The sequence below is a fragment of the Nicotiana attenuata genome, unplaced genomic scaffold (genome assembly GCF_001879085.1).
Source record: "Nicotiana attenuata strain UT unplaced genomic scaffold, NIATTr2, whole genome shotgun sequence".
In the NCBI taxonomy this organism is placed as follows: domain Eukaryota; kingdom Viridiplantae; phylum Streptophyta; class Magnoliopsida; order Solanales; family Solanaceae; genus Nicotiana; species Nicotiana attenuata.
Genome location: NW_017671035.1, coordinates 320,619 through 341,335, shown reverse-complemented (window position 1 = coordinate 341,335; position 20,717 = coordinate 320,619).

The following is a 20,717-nucleotide window of genomic DNA, read 5'->3' as shown; positions in this document are numbered from 1 at the left end:
TTTCCAACCAAAACCCCAATATCTACACTAAATTTCATGCCTAATCCATACATAATCAATGTATTTAGCTCATAATAGGTGGGAATAACTTACCTCAACATGGTTGATGAAGATCCTCCTTTGAACCCTCCAAAAATCGCCAAATGAAGTGAAGGAAATGGGTGAAATGAGCAAAATCCGACATTTAAAATAACCCTTCTGCCTACAGCCATTTTCGCTTCTGCGGGCCATCTTCGCTTCTGCGAAAACCGCTTCAGCGAAAAATGACCCGCTTTTGCGGTACCTGGGCTCCAGCCCATCTTCGCTTCAGCGGACACAAAACCGCATCAGCGGTTCCGCTTAAGCGGTCCAATAGCCGCTTCTACGCCCACCTGGGCATGTCCCCCTTTCCGCTTATGCGGAATATACGCCGCTTATGCGGCTCCTCCTCATGCCCACCTTTTCGCTTTTGCGTCCTCTTCTCCGCTTCTGCGGGGCCGCTTCTGCTGTCCCATTTCCGCAGAAGCGGAAATACCAGATACCAAGTGCTTCAGCACTTCTTCAAAGTTTTGATCCGTTAACCACCCGGAATTCACCCGAGGCCCCCGGGACCCCAACCAAACATGCCAACCAATCCCAAAACACAATACGGACTTGCTCGAGGCCTCAAACCACATCAAACAACGCATAAAACCATGAATTACACCCCGATCCAAGCTTTATGAACTTTGAACTTTCTAACTTCTATTTCCGATGTTTAAACCTATCAAATCACGCCCGATTGACCTCAAATTTTGCACCTAAATCATATTTGACATTACGGACCTACTCCAACTTCCGGAATTCGATTCCGACCCCGATATCAAAAAGTCAAGCCCCCGATCAAACTCTTCAAAAACCCCCAAATTTCTATCTTTAGCCAAATGGCTCCAAAATGGTCCACGGACCTCCGAATTCACTTCCGATCGTGCTCCCAACTCCCGAATCACCATACAGAGCTACTCCTAGTCTCGGAATTCCAAACGGACATTGATAACACGAAATGCACTTCAAGCCAAACTTAAGAAATTTCTTCCAAAATGCTAACTTCCACAATAGACGCCAAAACGCTCCCGAGTTATCCAAAACTCGCACCGGGTATACGGCCACGTCCGAAATCATCATACGAACCTGCTGGAACCTTCAGATCCCGATTCCGGGGTCGTTTACTCAAAATTCCAATCCTAGATCATTCTTTCAACTTTAAGCTTCCGAAATGAGAATTCTCTTCCCAAATCAACTCCGAACTTCCCGAAACTAAATTTCGGCCATGCGTACAAGTTGTAATACCTGCAATGGAGCTGTTCAAGGCCTCCGACTGCTGAACGGAGAGCTAGAACTCAAAATGACCGGTCGGGTCGTTACATTGGACCAACTGAAATCCCAGATATATATGTTTGTATGAACAAGCTAAATGATTCTTTACAACAATTATATTATTATTATGCAAATATAATTGATGATGCTGCTCTTAATGTAGGCAATGTTAATCCCATTATGCACTGTACCACTTCTACTACTGTGGATGATGAAGAAGGCCTTGATAGTTTTAATATTTTTTCTACATTTTCTAACACTCAAACCAGTAGTAGGAACATTGATGAACTTCAATTCTACTTGCAAAAGCAAAAAAAGCCTCACACAAAGGAATTTTCACCGTTGGGATGGTGGCATGAGAATGATAAGCAATTTCCTGTTCTTTCCGCTATGGCTCGGGACGTGCTGAATGTGCCAATTTCAACTGTTGCATCAGAGAGTGCATTTAGCCAAGCAAGACAACAAATTGGAGACACCCGTCACTCATTGGGAAGCAATGCTTTGGAAGTTTTAGTATGTTTCAGAGATTGGATTAGATCGGAACGAAGAAATCAAGGACGTGCAGATGTTGATAGCCCAGAAGACGAGGAACTTGGAGATATATTAACACATGGTAACCCATCCGAATTTAACACTCCATAAGAAGGCCACTCAGTTCATATTGATTATGAAGAACTTACTAAGGCAATGCAAAACCTTTGAATTTACTCTTTTTTGGTTAATTTACTTATTGTCAAATGTAAACCTTTTAATTTGTAAGTTTGAATTTTGAAATAAATGTAGCACTTGAAATAAATGTAGCACTTGAAATAAATGGTCAGATACCTCTCAAGCCACTCGGGCTATCAGCAAAATAGGGTGCTCAGCCCAAAATATCATTTTATGCATCAAACGGAGTAAATAAGACTAAGTTATGAAATCAGTAAAACATAGCATGACTGAGTACAGATATTAAATTAAAATAATGAGGAATAGTAGTAAAAAGCCCCTAAGGGTCCAAACAGCTTGGCACGAGGCCCAAATATGGCATTCAGCCCAAAACCTAGTAATACTTTCCAAAACACATAAGTATCAAATAGTTTCAAGTCAAATACGCAACTTAATAGTCGCTACGGGACGGACCAAGTCACAATCCCCAACGGTGCACGCCCTCACGCTCGTCATCTAGCATGTGTGTCACCTCAAAGTAGTGAAACGATGTGAAATCCAGGGTTTCATACCCTCAGGACAAGATTTACAATCATTACTTACCTCAAACCGGACAAAACTCTAACCCGCGATGCCCTTGCCTCTCGACTCGGCCTCCAAATGCTCCGAATCTAACCAAAATCAGTAAATTATCATCAATATACGCTAAAGGAATGAATTCCACACAAAAATTATCAAATTAGACCAAAAATCCCGAATTGGACTCAAACCCGGCCCCTGGCCAACGTCTCGAAATCCGATAAAAATTACAAAATTAGAAACTTCTTTCACTCACGAGTCTATACATACCAAAACCATCAAAATCTGACCCCAAATGGTCCCTCAAATCCTCAAATTTAACTCTCCAATTTCAAGCCCTAATTCCCCAATTTCATCCTTAATTTCTACAAATTTCATGATTAATCAACGAGAAATCATCACACATACAAGTATTTGGGCTCAAGCCACTCACCTTGCTGATGGACCCCTGAATTCCTCCTCAAAATCGCTCTCAAAAGCTCCAATGCCGTCCAAAACTGGTGGAAAATGAACTGAAATTCGCGAAGGAGACCTTATATACTTTCTGCCCAGAACTTCCGCATCTGCGTCCATAAGTCGCTTGTGCGACGACGCACCTGCGGAAAATCCACCGTAGGTGCGGTTTTCACTTAAACCTCAAAACTCACTTCTGCGGTCAAAATCCCGCATCTGTGATCACGCAGGTGCCATCCTATGCACGCACCTGCGGCTCCTGCCCTTCTCTTCTATGGCCGCATCTGCGGCTACTTATGTGCTTCTGTGGGCCTGGCACCTGCGGTCACCACTCCACAGGTACGGTTATGACAGCTGAAGGAAATTCTTCACCACTTCCTCAAATCCCATCCTTGATCCGTCAACCTCCCAAAATTAACCTGAGGCCCTCGGGACATCAAACTTATTCAAACTTATTCAAACCTTTGGAACGCTCAAAATAACATCAAAACACCAAATCACCCTCGGATTCAAATCTAAGAATTTCCAAACTTCCGAATTCCGCAAACGATGCCAAAACCTATCAAACCCCACCCGAATGACCTAAAATTTTGCACACACGTCACAGATGACATAACGGACCTACTCTAATTTCCGAAATTCCATTCCGACCCCGGTATCAAGATTTCCACTACCGACCGAAAAATGCCAAATTTCCAATTTCGCCAATTCAAGCCTAGACCTACCACGGACCTCCAAATTACATTCCAACCACGCTCCTAAGCCCAGAATCACCTAACGAAGCTATCCAAACCATCAGAATTCACATCCGAGATCTTCTACACATAAGTCAACATTCGGTTGACTTTTCCAACTTAAGCTTCTAAATAAGAGACTAAGTGTCTCATTCCACTCCAAGCCACTCCGAACACAAAACAACCAACATTATACGATGAAATACAGCTAGACAACACATAAGGAAGCAGAAATGGGGAAAACGGGGTTGTAACTCATGAAACGACCGGTTGGGTCATTACATCCTCCCCCTCTTAAACAAACGTTCGTCCTCGAACGAGTCTAAAAACATACCTAAAGCCTCAAACAAGTGAGGATATCTGCTCCACATCTCCTGATCGGTCTCCTAATTAGCCTCCTCCACGGGCCGACCTCTCCACTGCACCTTCACTGAAGCTATATCCTTTGATCTCAACTTCCGGACCTGCCACTCCAAAATAGCCATTAGCTCCACATCATAAGTCAAATCACCGTCTAACTGAACCGTGCTGAAATCCAAAACATGAGATGGATCGCCAATATACTTCCGGAGCATGGAAATATGAAATACCGAATGCACACTCGACAAGCTAGGTGGCAAGGCAAGCTCATAAGCCACCTCCCCAATCCTCCGAAGCACCTCAAAAGGCCCAATTAATCGAGGGCTCAATTTGCCCTTCTTCCCAAATCTCATAACACCCTTCATGGGTGAAACCTTCAGTAGAACCTTCTCCCCGACCATGTAAAACACATCAAGAACCTTTCTATCAGCATAACTCTTTTGTCTCGACTGCGCTATACGAAGCCGCTCCAGTATCACTTTCACCTTGTCCAAATCATCCTGAACCAAGTCTGCACCCAAAAGCCTGGCCTCGCCCGGCTCAAACCAACCTACTGGAGATCTACACCGTGTCCCATATAAAGCCTCATATGGAGCCATCTGAATACTCGACTGATAACTGTTGTTATATGCAAACTCCGCGAGCGGTAGAAATTGGTCCTATGAACCCCTAAAATCAATGACACAAGCGCGCAACATGTCCTCAAATATCTGAATAGTGCGCTCGGGTTGCCCGTCCGTCTGAGGGTGAAAAGTTGTGCTCAACTCAACCTGAGTACCCAACTCTCGCTGTACGGCTCTCAAAACTACAATGTGAACTAAGTACCTCTATCTGAAATGATGGAAACTAGGACACCATGCAGGCGAACAATCCCTCGGATATAAATCTCAGCTAACCGCTCTGAAGAATAGGTAGTACACACAGGAATGAAGTGCGCGGACTTGGTCAGCCGATCCACAATCACCCAAATAGCATCGAACTTCCTCAAGGTCCATGGGAGTCCAACTATGAAATCCATGGTGATCCGTTCCCACTTCCACTCTGGAATATCCATCTGCTGAAGCAAGCCACCCGATCTCTGATGCTCATATTTCACCTGCTGGCAATTGAGACACCGAGCTACAAATCCCACTATATTCTTCTTCATTCTCCTCCACCAGTAGTGCTGTCTCAAATCCTAGTACATCTTCGCGGCATCCGGATGGATGGAATACCGAGCTATGGGCCTCTTCCAAAATCAACTACCGAAGCCCGTCTACATTGAGCACGCATATCCTGCCCTGCATCCTCAATACCCCATCATCACCAATAGTCACATCTCTGGCATCGTCGTGCTGAACTCTGTTCTTGAGGACAAGCAAATGAGGGTCATCATACTGGCGCTCTCTAATACGATCAAATAAGGACGACCGAGAAACCACACAAGCTAAGATCCGAATGGGCTCCGAAATATCCAACCTCACAAACCGATTGGCTAAGGCCTGAACATCAACTGCAAGGGGTATCTCCCCAACAGGAATATACGCCAAACTACCCATACTCACCGCCTTCCTACTCAAGGCATTGGTCACTACATTGGACTTCCCCGGATGGTACAATATAGTAATATCATAGTCCTTTAACGGCTCCAACCATCTTCGCGGCCTCAAATTGAGATCCTTCTATTTGAACAAGTGCTGGAGGCTACCTGATCAATAACACCTCGCAAGACACACCATAGAGATAATGCCTCCAAATCTTCAACGCGTGAACAATGGCAGCCAACTCCAAATCGTTAACAGGGTAGTTCTTATCATGGGGCATCAACTGACGAGAAGCATAAGCAATCACTCTACCCTCATCAACACACACCCAATACCAACTCTAGAAGAATCACAATATATCGTATATGAACCTGAAGCTGATGGCAAAACTAACACTAGAGTTGTGGTCAAGGCAGTCTTGAGCTTCTAAAAGCTCGCCTCACACTCATCTGACCACCTGAAAGGAGCACCCTTTTGAGTCAATTTGGTCAAGGGTGATGCTATAGATGAAAATCCCTGAACGAACCGACGGTAATAACCCGCCAAACCAAGAAAGCTGCGAATCTCTATGGCTGAGGATGGTCTGGGCCAACTTTGAACTGCCTCTATCTTCTTCGGATCAACCTAAATACCCTCACTGCACACCACGTGCCCCAAGAAAGCCACTGAACAGAGCCAAAACTCACACTTTGAGAACTTTGCATAAAGCTTCTCCTCCCTCAACCGCTGCAACACAACTCTCAAATGCTCAACATGCTCCTCCTGACTATGCGAGTACACCAGAATATCATCAATGAATACAATAACAAACAAGTCAAGATAGGGCCGAAACACGCTGTTCATCAAATGCATGAACGTTGCTGAGGCATTGGTCAGCCCAAAAGACATCACAAGGAACTCATAATGACCATATCGGGTCCTGAAAGCTGTCTTAACAATATTCGAGTCCCTAATCTTCAACTGGTTATACCCTGACCTGAGATCAATCTTGGAGAACACCCTCGCTTCCTGAAGCTGGTCAAATAGATCATCAATATGAGGCAAAGGATACTTGTTCTTGATTGTGACTTTGTTCAACTGCCTGTAATTAATGCACATCCTCATCGTGCCATCCTTCTTCTTCACAAATAGAACAGGCGCACCCCAAGGCAACACACTAGGCCGAATAAACCCCTTATCAAGGAGTTCCTGAAGCTGCTCCTTCAACTCCTTAAAATCCGCCGGTGCCATACGATACGGTGGAATAGAAATTGGTTGAGTGCCTGGCACCAAATCAATGTCGAAGTTAATATCCCTGTCCGGCGGCATGCCCGATAGGTCTGTAGGAAGCACATCCGAAAAATACCTCACTACCGGGACTGAATCAATGGTAGGAGTCTCTACACTAACATCCCTCACGAAGGCCAAATAAGAAAGAAAACCCTTCCCAACCATCCGCTGGGCCTTCAAAAATGAAATCACCCTACTGGGAACATATCCGTCGAACCTCGCCACTCAATCCGTGGCACCCCCGGCATAGCCAACGTTACTGTCTTAGCATGACAGTCCAAAATAGCACGACACGGAGATAACCAATCCATGGCCAATATCACATCAAAATCAACCATACAAAGCAATAGAAGGTCCACTCGGGTCTCCAAACCCCCAATAGTCACCACACACGACCGATATATGCGGTCCACAATAATAGTATCGCCTACCGGAGTAGATACATGAATAGATGAAACAAGAGACTCACGACGCATATCCAAATAACGAGCAAATTATGATGACGCATATGAAAAAGTGGAACCAGGATCAAATAATATAGAGGCATCTATGTGGCAAACTGGACAATACATGTGATCACGACATCTGAAGCAATAGCATCAGGTCTGGCTGGGAGTGCATAGAAACGGGCCTGACCACCACCTAATCGACCTCCCCCTCTAGGGCGACCCATAGCTAATTGTCCTCCACCCCTAGCTGATTGGGTGGGTGGTGAAGTAACTGGCGCTGAAGTTGATGGCTGACTCCTCTGCTGAGGTGGACCCTCGTGACGACGAGGACACTGCCTCCATATATGCCCCAACTCTCTACACTCATAACAACCCCCTGGTGCTGGAGATGGGGACTGAAGGGAACCCCTAGCACTAGGATGACTAGCAAAAGAACCTAGCAAGGAAGAGCCCTAAACTGATGGAGCAGGGGACGAACTCTGAGCTGGAAGGGGACTAAGTGATGAATAGCCCTGATGAGAACTGTGAGAACCATGGCCCGATGATGCCCCACGATGAACTAGGCGAGCTGACCGAGCATGCCTGAATGGACAACCTCTACCGTGCTGAAACTGACCCCCATGAGGACCACCACTGATTCCACCCTGACCCCGAGGCTTCTTGGCCTCCTTCTCAACCCTCTCTTGACCACGAACCAACTCAATCTGTCGAGCAATGTGAACAACCTTATCAAAAGTGGCACCAGACACTCTCTCTCTGGTCATATGCAACCAAAGCTGAAAATTGAGGCCATCTATAAACCTCCGGATCCTCTCTCGGTCTGTGGGAACCAACCAGACCGCATGATGAGCCAACTTGGAGAACCGTATCTCATACTGTGTAACAGACCTATCACCTTGACGAAGCTGCTCGAACTGCCTGCGTAACTCGTCTCGGCAAGACTCAGGTACAAACTTCTCCAGAAAGAGGACGAAGAACTACTGCCAAGAAAGGGGCGCTGCGACAACCGGCCTATGCCTCTCATAAGCCTCCTACCAACTAAGTGCTTCCCTGGAGAACTGGAAAGTAGTGAATGAGACCTCACTGGTCTCCAGAATACCTGCGGTCCGAAGCATCCTCTGACACTTATCTAAGAAACCCTGTGCATCCTCACCCTCAGCACCACTAAATGACGTAGGCTGGAGTCTCCCAAACCTCTCCAATCTATGCTGCTCATCCTCTGGCATAACCGGAGCAACATGGTCCTGAGCAGCTACAACCGGCTGGGCTGGAGGTGCCCCCCGGTATCTGAAGTCCCTGTACAGCCTGCTCAGGTGTACGAGCGGCGGGAGTCTGAGTGCCTCCCCCGGCCTGAGAAGTAGTTGCGGCCATATTATCTGAGACCGCCTGAGCCAGGCCAGTGCACACTGATAGAATCTGGGCTAGGGCCTCCTGAAGGCCTGGGATAACAATAGGCACAGCCGATGCCTGAGCTAGTCCTGCTGGAGCATCCACAACTGGGACCTGATCATGAACTGGGGCGGCTGGTGGATCTGCAGGTGCTGCCCTAGTTGTTGTGCGGGCTACACCCCTGCTCCTACTACGGCCTCGACCGCGACCTCGGCCTCTCGCGGCCCCGACTGGTGGTACTGGTGGTCGTCCGTCCTGACCGGTAGCACGTGTCCTCCCCACCTGTGAAAGAATATAATAACATAAGTTTAGTTACCAGAATCAACAGATTCACACGACAAGAATTCAAGACTGTGAAGTTTTCCTAAAGGTTTTGTAGCCTCTCGAAGATAAGTACAGACGTCTCTGTACCGATCCGCAAGACTCTACTAAACCAACTCATGACCCGTGAGACCTATGTAACCTAGGCTCTGATACCAACTTGTCACAACCCCAAAACCAACCCGATCATGATGGCGCTTATCATGAAACTAGGCCAGCCGACATAATCCCAAAACAAATCGACATTTTCATAATAAAGATGTTTTTAAGCTATTACTTAATAAAACTTCACAGCATAAGTCTAAATATTAAGTGCGGAAAGAACAAAGGCCCGACATTGGGGTGTCACAAGTCACGAGCATCTACCAAGAACTGTCCGAATGCAACTAAGACTATCACAGTCTGGAAAACACTAATATAGTCTAAGGGATATAAGAGGGAGAAGATCAAGGTTGCGATCTCCATGCGGCTACCTTGCCAACTCCGAATATCCGCGACGGATGGAAGAATCAGCGCTCGCAATCACGCCCAACGACCCCTGGATCTACACACATGGCGCAGGGAGTAATGTGAGTATGCCAAGTCAGCAAGTAATAAAGGTAAATAAAGCACATAAATCCACGTCATAAAATCACAGTAAGTACAGTATGCTTTCAAAACAGTATATAAAACAAATCATCTCGTTAAAATCCCATTTCAGTAATAATCATTTGAAGATATGTTTCCAACAGTTTCAACAGAGGTTCAATGAAGATTAGAGTAAAAGTGATGAAAATCATAAATAGCCCCTCGGGCAAAAACAGGTATCATAAACCGCCCCTCGGGCATAAAATCACTCAGAATCAGCCCTTCGGGCAACCTCACTATCACTCGTACTCAGCCCCTCGGGCACAACATGAATCAAGAATAGCCCCTCGGGCCACATCATATCACTCACTTAGGGTACCCGTGCTCACTGGGGGTGTACAAACTCCGGAGGGGCTCCTACAGCCCAAGCACTATAATATGCCATCTCGTGGCGTAATAAATCAGGCCCTCGGCCTCTCAAGATCAAAAATCAGTAACAGTACGCTACGGCGCGCACCGATCCCACAATATCCTCACAACACAGATCCTCGGCCTCACTCGGTCAGATACCTCTCATGCCACTCGGGCTATCAGTAAAACAGGGTGCTCAGCCCAAAATATCATTTTATGCATCAAATAGAGTAAATAAGACTGAGTTATGAAATCAGTAAAACATAGCATGACTGAGTATAGATATTAAATCAAAATAGTGAGGAATAGTAGTAAAAATCCCCTAAGGGTCCAAACAGCTTGGCACGAGGCCCAAATATGGCATTCAGCCCAAAACCTAGTAACACTTTCCAAAACACATAAGTATCAATTAGTTTCCAGTCAAATATGCAACTTAATAGTTGCTACGGGACGGACCAAGTCACAATCCCCAACGGTGCACGCTCTCACGCTCGTCATCTAGCATGTGCGTCACCTCAAAGTAGTGAAACGATTTGAAATTCGAGGTTTCGTACCCTCAGAACAAGATTTACAATCAATACTTACCTCAAACCGAACAAAACTCTAACCCGCAATGCCCTTACCTCTCTACTCGGCCTCCAAATGCTCCGAATCTAACCAAAATCAGTATAACATCATCAATATACGCTAAAGGAATGAATTTCACTCAAAAAGTATCAAAGTAGACCAAAAATGCCGAATTGGGCACAAACCCGGCCCCTGGGACCACGTCTCAAAATCCGATAAAAATTACAAACTAGAAACTCCTTTCACTGACGAGTCTATACATACCAAAACCATCAAAATCCGATCCCAAATGGTCCCTCAAATCCTCAAATTTAACTCTCCAATTCCAAGCCCTAATACCCCCAATTCATCTCTAATTTCTACAAATTTCATGATTAATCAATGGGAAATCATCACATATACAAGTATTAGGGCTCAAGCCACTCACCTTGCTGATTGACCCCTGAATTCCTCCTCAAAATCGCCCTCAAAAGCTCCAATGTCGTCCAAAAATGGTGGAAAATGAACTGAAATTCGCAAAGGAGACCTTATATACTTTCTGCCCAGAACTTCGGCATCTGCGGTCCATAAGTCGCTTCTGCGACAATGTACCTACAGAAAATCCACCGCAGGTGCGGTTTTCACTTAAACCTCGAAACCCGCTTCTGCGGTTAAAATCCCGCATCTGCGGTCATGCCCTTCTCCTCTATAGTGGCATATGCGGCTCCTACCCTTCTCCTCTATGGTCGCATCTGCGGCTGCTTATGCGCTTCTACGGGCCTCGCACCTGCGGTCACCACTCCGCAGGTGCGGTTATGACAGCTGAAGGAAATTCTTCAGTACTTCCTCAAATCCCATCCTTGATCCGTCAACTTCCCGGAATCAACCCGAGGCCCTCGGGACCTCAACCAAACATGCCAAAAATTCACATATCACCATTCAAACTTATTCAAAACTTTGGAACGCTCAAAACAATATCAAAACACCAAATCACCCTCGGATTCAAACCTAAGGATTTCCAAACTTCTGAATTCCGCAAAGGATGCCGAAATCTATCAAAACTCACTCGAATGACCTGAAATTTCGCACACACGTCAAAAATAACATAACGGACCTACTCCAATTTCCGGAATTCTATTCCGACTTCGATATCAAGATTTCCACTACCGACCAGAAAATGCCAAATTTCCAAATTCGCCAATTCAAGCCTAGACCTACCACGGACCTCCAAATTACATTTCGAACACGCTCTAAAGTCCAAAATCACCTAATGAATCTATCCGAACCATCAGAATTCATATTCGAGATCTTCTTCACATAAGTCAATATCCAATTGACTTTTCCAACTTAAGCGTCTAAATAAGAGACTAAGTGTCTCATTCCACTCCAAGACCACTCCGAACACAAAACAACCAACATGATACGATGAAATACAGCTGAACAACACATAAGGAAGTAAAAACGGGGAAAACGGGACTGTAACTCATGAAACGACCGGCCGGATCGTTACACTTTCTTTTTCAATATTCGGTGTCCTTTGAAATAGCCTAGCGATCATCACCCTTCCCCGTGAGAAAATAGCAACTACAGTTACTGGTTCGTTGTGTTTGGCCACAAGGGTTGGTGTGGAGATGATTGTTAGTAGGTAGGTGTTTCGTACTTAACAATTTCTATGATAAATTTTATCCTAACAAACATGTTTCTTTCTTAAGGTGATATTTTCATTAAATCGTGTTTTAGAAGCTCTTACTCCTAATGCATGTGAACATCGTGTTGGAATACTTACGATTTATACTGAACGATAATTGCTTTACAAAACATAAAAAATATAAGATCTTACAGCTTTAACTCTTTTTTTATTCAAGTAAATCCTTACTCTAATATGCTAATGTAGAAATTTTATATTGAAACTAAACTGTAAAATCAAAGTTGGATTCTCCAAAAGGCTCAAATGGTATGTTGATTTTTGCAATACATGTTTGATGAATACAAATGAGCCTATTATTTTGCTAAAAAGTTATGGTGTTGGAACTTCCTCAATATTTTTTCAGATGTAGTTCTCCTAACTTTACATATTCTTTTTTACTTAGTTCTCACTAACTTCTTCATTTCTTTTTTGAATGATCATGTATTTTTATGTATTATTTTATTTATCGCGGTAGAAGTCGAAATCACTTGTGCCGTTAAATAGAACTTCTGATTCTTTTTGGATTTATGCAGATATGATTTTGAATTCAGTTCTTAATTTATAGTATTCTGCTATTCACAGCTTTGCGCCTCATGGCTAAAAAAATTATATCTCTCTGCTGGCACTTCGAAATCGTGATCCACTTGTGCCACTGAAAGAGGACTTATGGAACTACAATATCTACAAAAATAAGGAGGAGATTATTTGTAGATTTATATAGATGTTCTTTTTTATTCAGTTCTGATTTTCTCTCATTCTGCTTGTCACAACTTTGCGCGCCCCGACTAAAAAAAATTTATCTCTCTGCTCGCAAATTGAAAAATTGATCCGCTTGTACCGTTGAAAAGAGAACTTCTAGGGCTACAATATATACAAAAATAAGGTCCATATTCCTTAAATATTTATACAGAAATGCTTTTGAACTCAGTTCTGATATTTACAGCTTGATGCACCCTGCTAAATAAATTATATCTTGGTGCTGGCATGTCGAAACCACAATCCGCTTGTGTCGTTGGAAAGATAACTTCTTGAACTACAATGTATAAGAAAATAAGTTCTAGATTCTTTGTAGATTTATATAGATATTCTTTTGAATTTACTTTTGAATTTCTATCATTTTACTTTTCAAGGCATTGCGCGCCCTAACTAAAAAAACTATATCTTTATGCAGACATGCCAAACCAAGATTCGCCTGTGTAATTACAAAGAGGACTTCTTGAACTATAACGTATACAAAAATCATATCCGTATTCTTTGTAGATTCATACAGATATTCTTATGAACTCAGCTCTGAATTTCTGTCACTCATTTTACTTTTCTCAGCTTTGCGCGTTGTAACAGAAAAATCTATATTTTCCTGGCGCATTGTCTCTTTTTTGCAGCATGATATCCTTTATTTAACACTTTCCATTGTACTTTTGCTCCCAGTTCAAGAACCTCAATGTCTTGCTGACAGTATGCAAAGGGAAATTTAAATCTTTTTGTCCATTCAAGGTTTATTCTCTTCAAATCCTTGAACTGAGGTGACATCTTTTGAAATGTAGGAGAAGTTCAGGTGGCCACAACCTTCCATTTCAAGTAGTCATTCTAAAACGTGCATTGAGCAGCTACAATTGATTCTGCCAAATGCTCTAAAAGGAGGACCTCATATTGTAGCAAGTGGTTTGAAGTTAATAATGTTGGAGCTTAATGTTGGAGCTTAATTCATGTGATTTCTTACCATTTTGTAAAACATTCACACAATATTATTTTTTAATTCCTTGAGCGAAGATGATGAAGAAGCGGGCTATGCAATTGCGGCTCTCAAAACAAGTGATATATTGTGTTAACAAATCTCTTATCCTATTTTTAATAACTGACGATCAAAGATCTATTCCCTCAATGCTTGATGCTTTGATACCAGGTCAAAGGAATATTTTATTTTTTAACATTTAATAGGAACTTTATTAATTTGCTCCAAATATTGTGTAGAATCTATTGCCTTTTTTATAAAGTTTCAATATATATGTCTTAGAATCTGAATGTGACCAATAATCAAAAGTTTCATTATCTTTCTTAATAGCTGCTATAATAGATATGTGTGTTTCCTCTTGACTTTAATATATGAATATTCATTGCATTTACATTTTCAATAAATAATATGTAGTATTCTCAATTCTCAACTCAAAGGTAATGAAACAGTAACCAAAAGATTCAACTATATTAATAAGATGAGTATTACAACTCAAATAGGAAAAGATCATAACCAGTTAACATAAGACATTAGGAATTGCATAAAATAAGAGCTAAAGATAGATAGAAGAAGGAGGTGAGGTGCCAGAAGAAAGAAGTGAGAAACCAGAATAAAGGAGATGGAAATTAGAGTTCACTCATAACAGAATTGCCTGCCCTTAATGCCATACTGCTGGTGCTTATACAGTTCACTTTCCGTAACAAACTCTATCCTTTAATTCACGTGATCCCCCACCTTTCCAAACGTAATCCTCAAGTCTAGCTGGTGCAATTATTTTTTTAGAACTTCTACGTGGCAGACCCATGGGTTCTTCTCTCGTGGAATCCTTGATGTCATCTTTGTCAGCATTTACTGGATTTGTATTCCCAACAATACTCCCTTCCTGAAAAGCAACCTTGTCCTCAAGGTTTGGATCAAGTGTCGGGCTAAACTCTGTACCATCAGTTAGGACCAAAGGCGTAACTTGTTATTCTGGCTCCCCCACGCAACGCTTTAGCATAGAGACATGGAAAACGGGGTGAATTTTAGAACCCTCCAGAAGCTCTAGCTTCTAAGCTACCACAACAATTCGTTTTAACACTTGAATTGGACCAAAGCATCGTCTTCCCAGCTTGTGATCCTTTTGTAAACTAAGCGACACCTGCCTATAAGGTTTTAATTTGACATAAACCAAGTCTCCAATTTCAAAGAGCACTTCAGTTCTGGACTTGTCCGCAAATGCTCTCATGCGAGCTTGTGCCTTTGCCAAATTGGTTTTTAGCAACTGCAATACTTTATCTCTTTGCATCATATAGGATTCCACAAGTTCACTAGCCGTGCTCCTAATATGTAACTAGCAATTGTTGGAGGTTCGCGCCCATACAAAGCCTGAAAGGGAGTCATCCCTGCTGAATTTTGAAAGGACGTGTTGTACCAATATTCAGCCCAAAGTAGCATAGCCACCCAGTGAGAAAGCACATCAGCCATACAGCAATGAAGATACTGCTCAACACATTTGTTAAGGGCCTCAGATTGTCCGTCGGATTGTGGGTGGTAGGCAGTGCTCATTGCCAAGGTTGACCCTTGTAAATAGGGGTGTGCATTCGAATCGTTTTATCGATAAATCGAATCGATTATTTGTTATCGGTTTATCGATTTATCGATTTCGATTTCAAAAAATTTCCTTATCGAGTTATCGATTTCGATTTCGATTTTGTCCTCTTCGGTTATCGATAAACCGATAAGAAATACTAAAAAAAATTAATTTTTTTTTACCCTTATTCTATAATACCCTTTCCTTTACCCTAAGTCCCTAACCCTATTATTTCATCTACCACATTTAAGGAATGATCATATTTAAACTTCAAGGGAATGAAGTTCAAATTAATGGAAAATAGAATTAGTCGTGATGATGTATTTTTATTTTTTTTATACCGTTGGAGTGTTGGTGGCATACATTTGATCCTTTACTTTAGTTTCGTTGCATGTGCTTGTTGACACAATTTTTATGTTATAAACAGTGTTCGTCTTATTTTAGCTTCTTTTGGTCCATATTAGTTAGGCGTGTTTATAGCAATATATTTTCCATGTAATCCCGCAAATTTTCTTATTGGTGTAATCGATAACCAAATCGATAAGCCCCAATAAATCAAAATCGAAAAAATCGAAACCTTATTGAAACGATAACGATAAGTAATTATCGATAAGGGTCAAAATCGAATGCACACCCCCTACTTGTAAACGATTAATCTCTTGCCAAAAAGAGTGTAGAAACCTAGGGTCCCGGTCTGTCACAATAGTCCTTGGTAGTCCGTGAAGCCTAATTACTCCAAGTACAAAAGCTTCAGCCACCGAATGAGTAGAAAATGTGGAGGGCAGGGGAATAAAATGCCCGTACTTAGTCAAGCGATCAATTACTGTCATAATGGTTGTTATTCCACGAGAGCTTGGAAGGCAAGTGACAAAATCCATAGTTATGTCTTCAAACACCTGATCGGGGATCGGGAGAAGCTGTAATAGACCTGATGGGTGCAGATGAGTGTCTTTCATTTGCTGGCAAGTTTGACAAGTAGCTACAAAGGACTGGACATCTTTACGCATTTGTCTCCAAAAGAAATTGGAAGCTAGTCGGTGATAGGTGCGAGATACCCCTGCATGTCCCCCAATTGCTGTGTAATGGAAGTTAAACATAAGTTTATGGCGCAGGTGTGAATCTGAAGGAATAGCTAGCCTTCCTTTAAGAAAAAGTAGCCCATCCTTGAACTGATAGTGCATGAAGCCATCCTTGTTAAGCGGCAACCGTTGTCGTATGTCTACTAACTCTGGATGGTTCTGATTCAAATCCCTCAGCTCTTGTTCAATTGCAAGGGTCTTAACAGACAAAACCATTAGTGATGCATCTGGTGTGCGGGAAAGAGCATCAATTACTGTGTTTTGTTTTCCAGGCCTATACACTATGCGAAAGTCATAACCAACCAGCTTGGTGAGCCATTTCTACTGCTCGAGCGTTTGTATAGTTTGGTTGGTCAGATTTTCAAGGATTGTTGATCAGTATAAATAGTGAATCTCCGTCCCAAAAGATATTGTCTCCACTTGCTCACCGCTTGGGTAATGGAGAACATTTCTCTATGATAGGTCGACGCCTTCTGCATGCGAGAACTCATCTTTTGGCTGAAATAAGCTATGAGGTTCCCCTTTTGCGATAAAATGGCCCCAATCCCTTGGCCAGACGCATCTGTTTCAACTTGAAATTCTTGACTAAAATCTGGTAAGGTCAAGACAAGTGTGGATCCTAATTTAAGCTTCAATGTTTCAAAATCCTGCTGTGCAGCCTCACTCCATTTAAAAGAATCCCTTTTCAATAGGTCCAATAACGGTCCACTATTGCAGCATAGTGGTAGATGAAACACCGATAATAGCCGGATAATCCTAAAAAGTTGCGTATCTCCTTCACTGTACAAGGGGAAGGCCATTGCTAGATAGCAACAATCTTCACAGGATCTACAAACAATCCCTTAGCAAAAATTATGTGTCCTAAATAATCCACCCATGACTGACCAAATAGACATTTTGATTGTTTGGCAACTAACTAATGTTGCCTAAGCCGAACTAATACAAGCTCCAGGTACTCCAAATGAGCTTTCCAAGTTGATATATAGATCAATATATCATCGAAAAAACCAAGACAAAGCGCCGCAAATATGGCCTGAAAATGTCATTCATAGTTGCTTGGAAAGTTGAAGGGGCATTGGTAAGCCCGAACGGCATTACAAGGAATTTGTAATGTCCATCATGAGTGCGAAATGCCTTCTTCGCGACATCTTCAGGTCGGACTCGTATCTGATGGTAACCAGATGGCAAGTCCAATTTTAAAAAGAATTGTGCCTCATTCAGCTCATCAAAATCCTCATCTATGGTAGGGATTGGGAAGCGGTCGCATATAGTTAATGCATTCAAAGCCCGACAATCGACACAAAACCACCATGTTCCATCCTTCTTGTGTACCAAAAGCACAAGAGAAGAAAAAAGAGTAGTGTTAGTTCTGATGACTCCCTCTCTGAGCATGTCAACTACAAGTTGTTCCATAACCTGCTTCTGAAAATAGGGATACCGATATGGTTTGACATTCACCGGTTGTGCTCTTGGATTAAGATGTATGGCATGATCCTGTACACGCGAAGGGGGTAGCCCTGCTGGCTTCTATAACACATCCTTAAAGGAATCTAAAAGGGATGCCAAATCAGCCACAGGTTCCTCTAACGGCGCCTTCTCCCCATTTACCAGTTCCAGGCAGAAGAAGGAAGCAATAGCATCGGTGGCTGCCATCCTTCTCAAACTGTGTAATTGTATCGGTTGCACATCTGTTGGTGAATTTTCCTGCCAAGATACCTTAGACCCATTCAATGAGAACTCAAATATCCTTGTAGCATAATCAGTCAGCACAGGACCCAATTTAGCAAGACATGCTACCCCCAATACAACATCTAAACCGTGAAACAACAATACATAGAGGTCTTCCACTAATGTACTTCCTTGGATCATAAGAGTCATTTGCCGGGCAACTCCATTACACTGCAGACGCTGTCCACTGCCTACCATGACAGATATTATTGGAATGGTCTCAATTGGAAGTTGTAAAAACTTTGTTGCCCGTGTCTGGATAAAGTTGTGAGTACTTCCTCCATCGACTAGAATCTGTACTTGGGAACCATTCAACTGACCAGTGAAGCGGAGAGTGGAAGGTGAGTGTCCTCCTATTAAAGCATGATAGGAGATGGCAGAGTGCTCTTGTACCTCCAAGCACTGCATCTCCTCGGCAGAAATATCATCAGAAACAAAAGATCTGTTTGGAGCGAGTCATTCTCAGGCTCGTTGGCGAGAAGTAAAAGTTGAGGGGGAGTCTTACATTTGTGTCCGGCGGTGTACTTCTCCTCACAATAATAACATAGTCCACGCTCTCGCCTACTCTGAATCTCAACATGGGTCAAGCGTTTGGGAGGTGGACGATTTTGATGGTATAGTGGCGCTGAGGCTGTGAGAGGTAGAAGGATAATGATTCGGAGCTGTGTTAAGGCTGGGTAACAGGGGCGTACCTTTGTTAGCCAAAGTGGGTCGGACTGGTCCTCTCTCAGCTTGGATCCGGCGCTCGTGTATGTGGGCCTGCGTAAGGGCCTCTTCAAAAGTTTTGGGCTCATGGCTTAACACTGAATTTTTAATATCTTCTCTAAGCCCAGAGATAAAAGGCTTCACCATAAGCCTTTCAGAAACATCATCTGTTTCGTTAGCGATGGCCTCAAACCTGCCCTGTAGTTCCAATACAATAGTAACCTGCTGGAGTTTCACTAACCTTTCCTCTGCCGACTCGAGTCCCTTTTATTTAAAGCAAATTCGCACCTTCTCTACAAAGTGCAGCCACTCGACTAGTTGTTTATTTCTAAACAGCCATCGATACCACTCAAGTACTTCATCGTCGAGATAGAACGACGCTATGGTCAGCCTTTGATCGTCCTCAATTCGATAAAAATCCAAATACCGCTCCGCCTGAAATATCCACACCTCTGGGTTTTCACCACGAAACCGCCCAAACACTACCGAGGCTGGCTTGTGTCGGAGAACGGTTGCCGATGCATTTTCCTGTCTAGCGATCTCCATTGCAGGATCTCGCCGGTTATTACCCGTCGGCGCTTTGATTAACAATGCCTCCATCAGTATGCCACGCATCTCAACCATTTTTTTAGAAAAGGATTCCTTCACTTCTTGAATTGAATCATGAATAGACTCCTCGATGAAAGCCTTGAGTACTTTTTGGTCCTCCATGAGAGACCTCTCAATGAAAGCACCAATGTAGTATTCTCAATTCTCAACTCAAAGTTAATGAAACAGTAACCAAAAGATTTAGCTATATTAATAAGATGGGTATGTAATTACAACTCAAATAGGAAAAGATCATAACCAGTTAACATAAGACATTAGGAATTGCAAAAAATAAGAGCTAAAGATAGATAGAAGAAGGAGGTGAGGTCCAGAAGAAAGAGGTGAGAAACCAGAAGAAAGGAGATGGGAATTAGAGTTCACTTATAACAGAATTGCCTGCCCTTAATGCCATACTGCTGGTGCTTATATAGTTCATTTTTCGTAACAAACTCTGTCCTTTTATTCATGTGATCCCCCACCTCTCCAAACGTAATCCTCAAGTCTAGCTGGTGCAATTATTTTTCTAGAACTCCTACGTGGCAGACCCATGGGTTCTTCTCTCATGGCATCCTTGATGTCATCTCTGTCAGCATTTACTCGATTTGTATTCACAACATAATAGCATTTGAATGCTTCTTTGTTATTTTTCAAGTAATATTTTTTTATAAAAATTTAAATTTATTATATTTTGTGCAACGCGCGAGTAGGAATACTAATAACAATAATAAAAAAGCGTTATCGGATATTCATTGATCACTTAAGTTTTTTTCTTAAGAGCCTTTAAAGTCATTATCAGACTCTTCTTATGTTCTTCTTTTAATGGGCTTGGACCATCTCTCCGGAACAATCTCAATATGGCACAAGACAATTCCATATATCGAGTCCGAAATGAAATCTGAGTGTTTTCACGTCTTACCGTAGTTTCTATGTATTTTGCCAAATTTTAAAGACAAATGTTTGTATAGAGTATCCAAAGGAGAAAAAACTAATTTTCATATCTAGAGCCACTAGCTAATGGTCAAATAAGTTGTGCCATAGTTC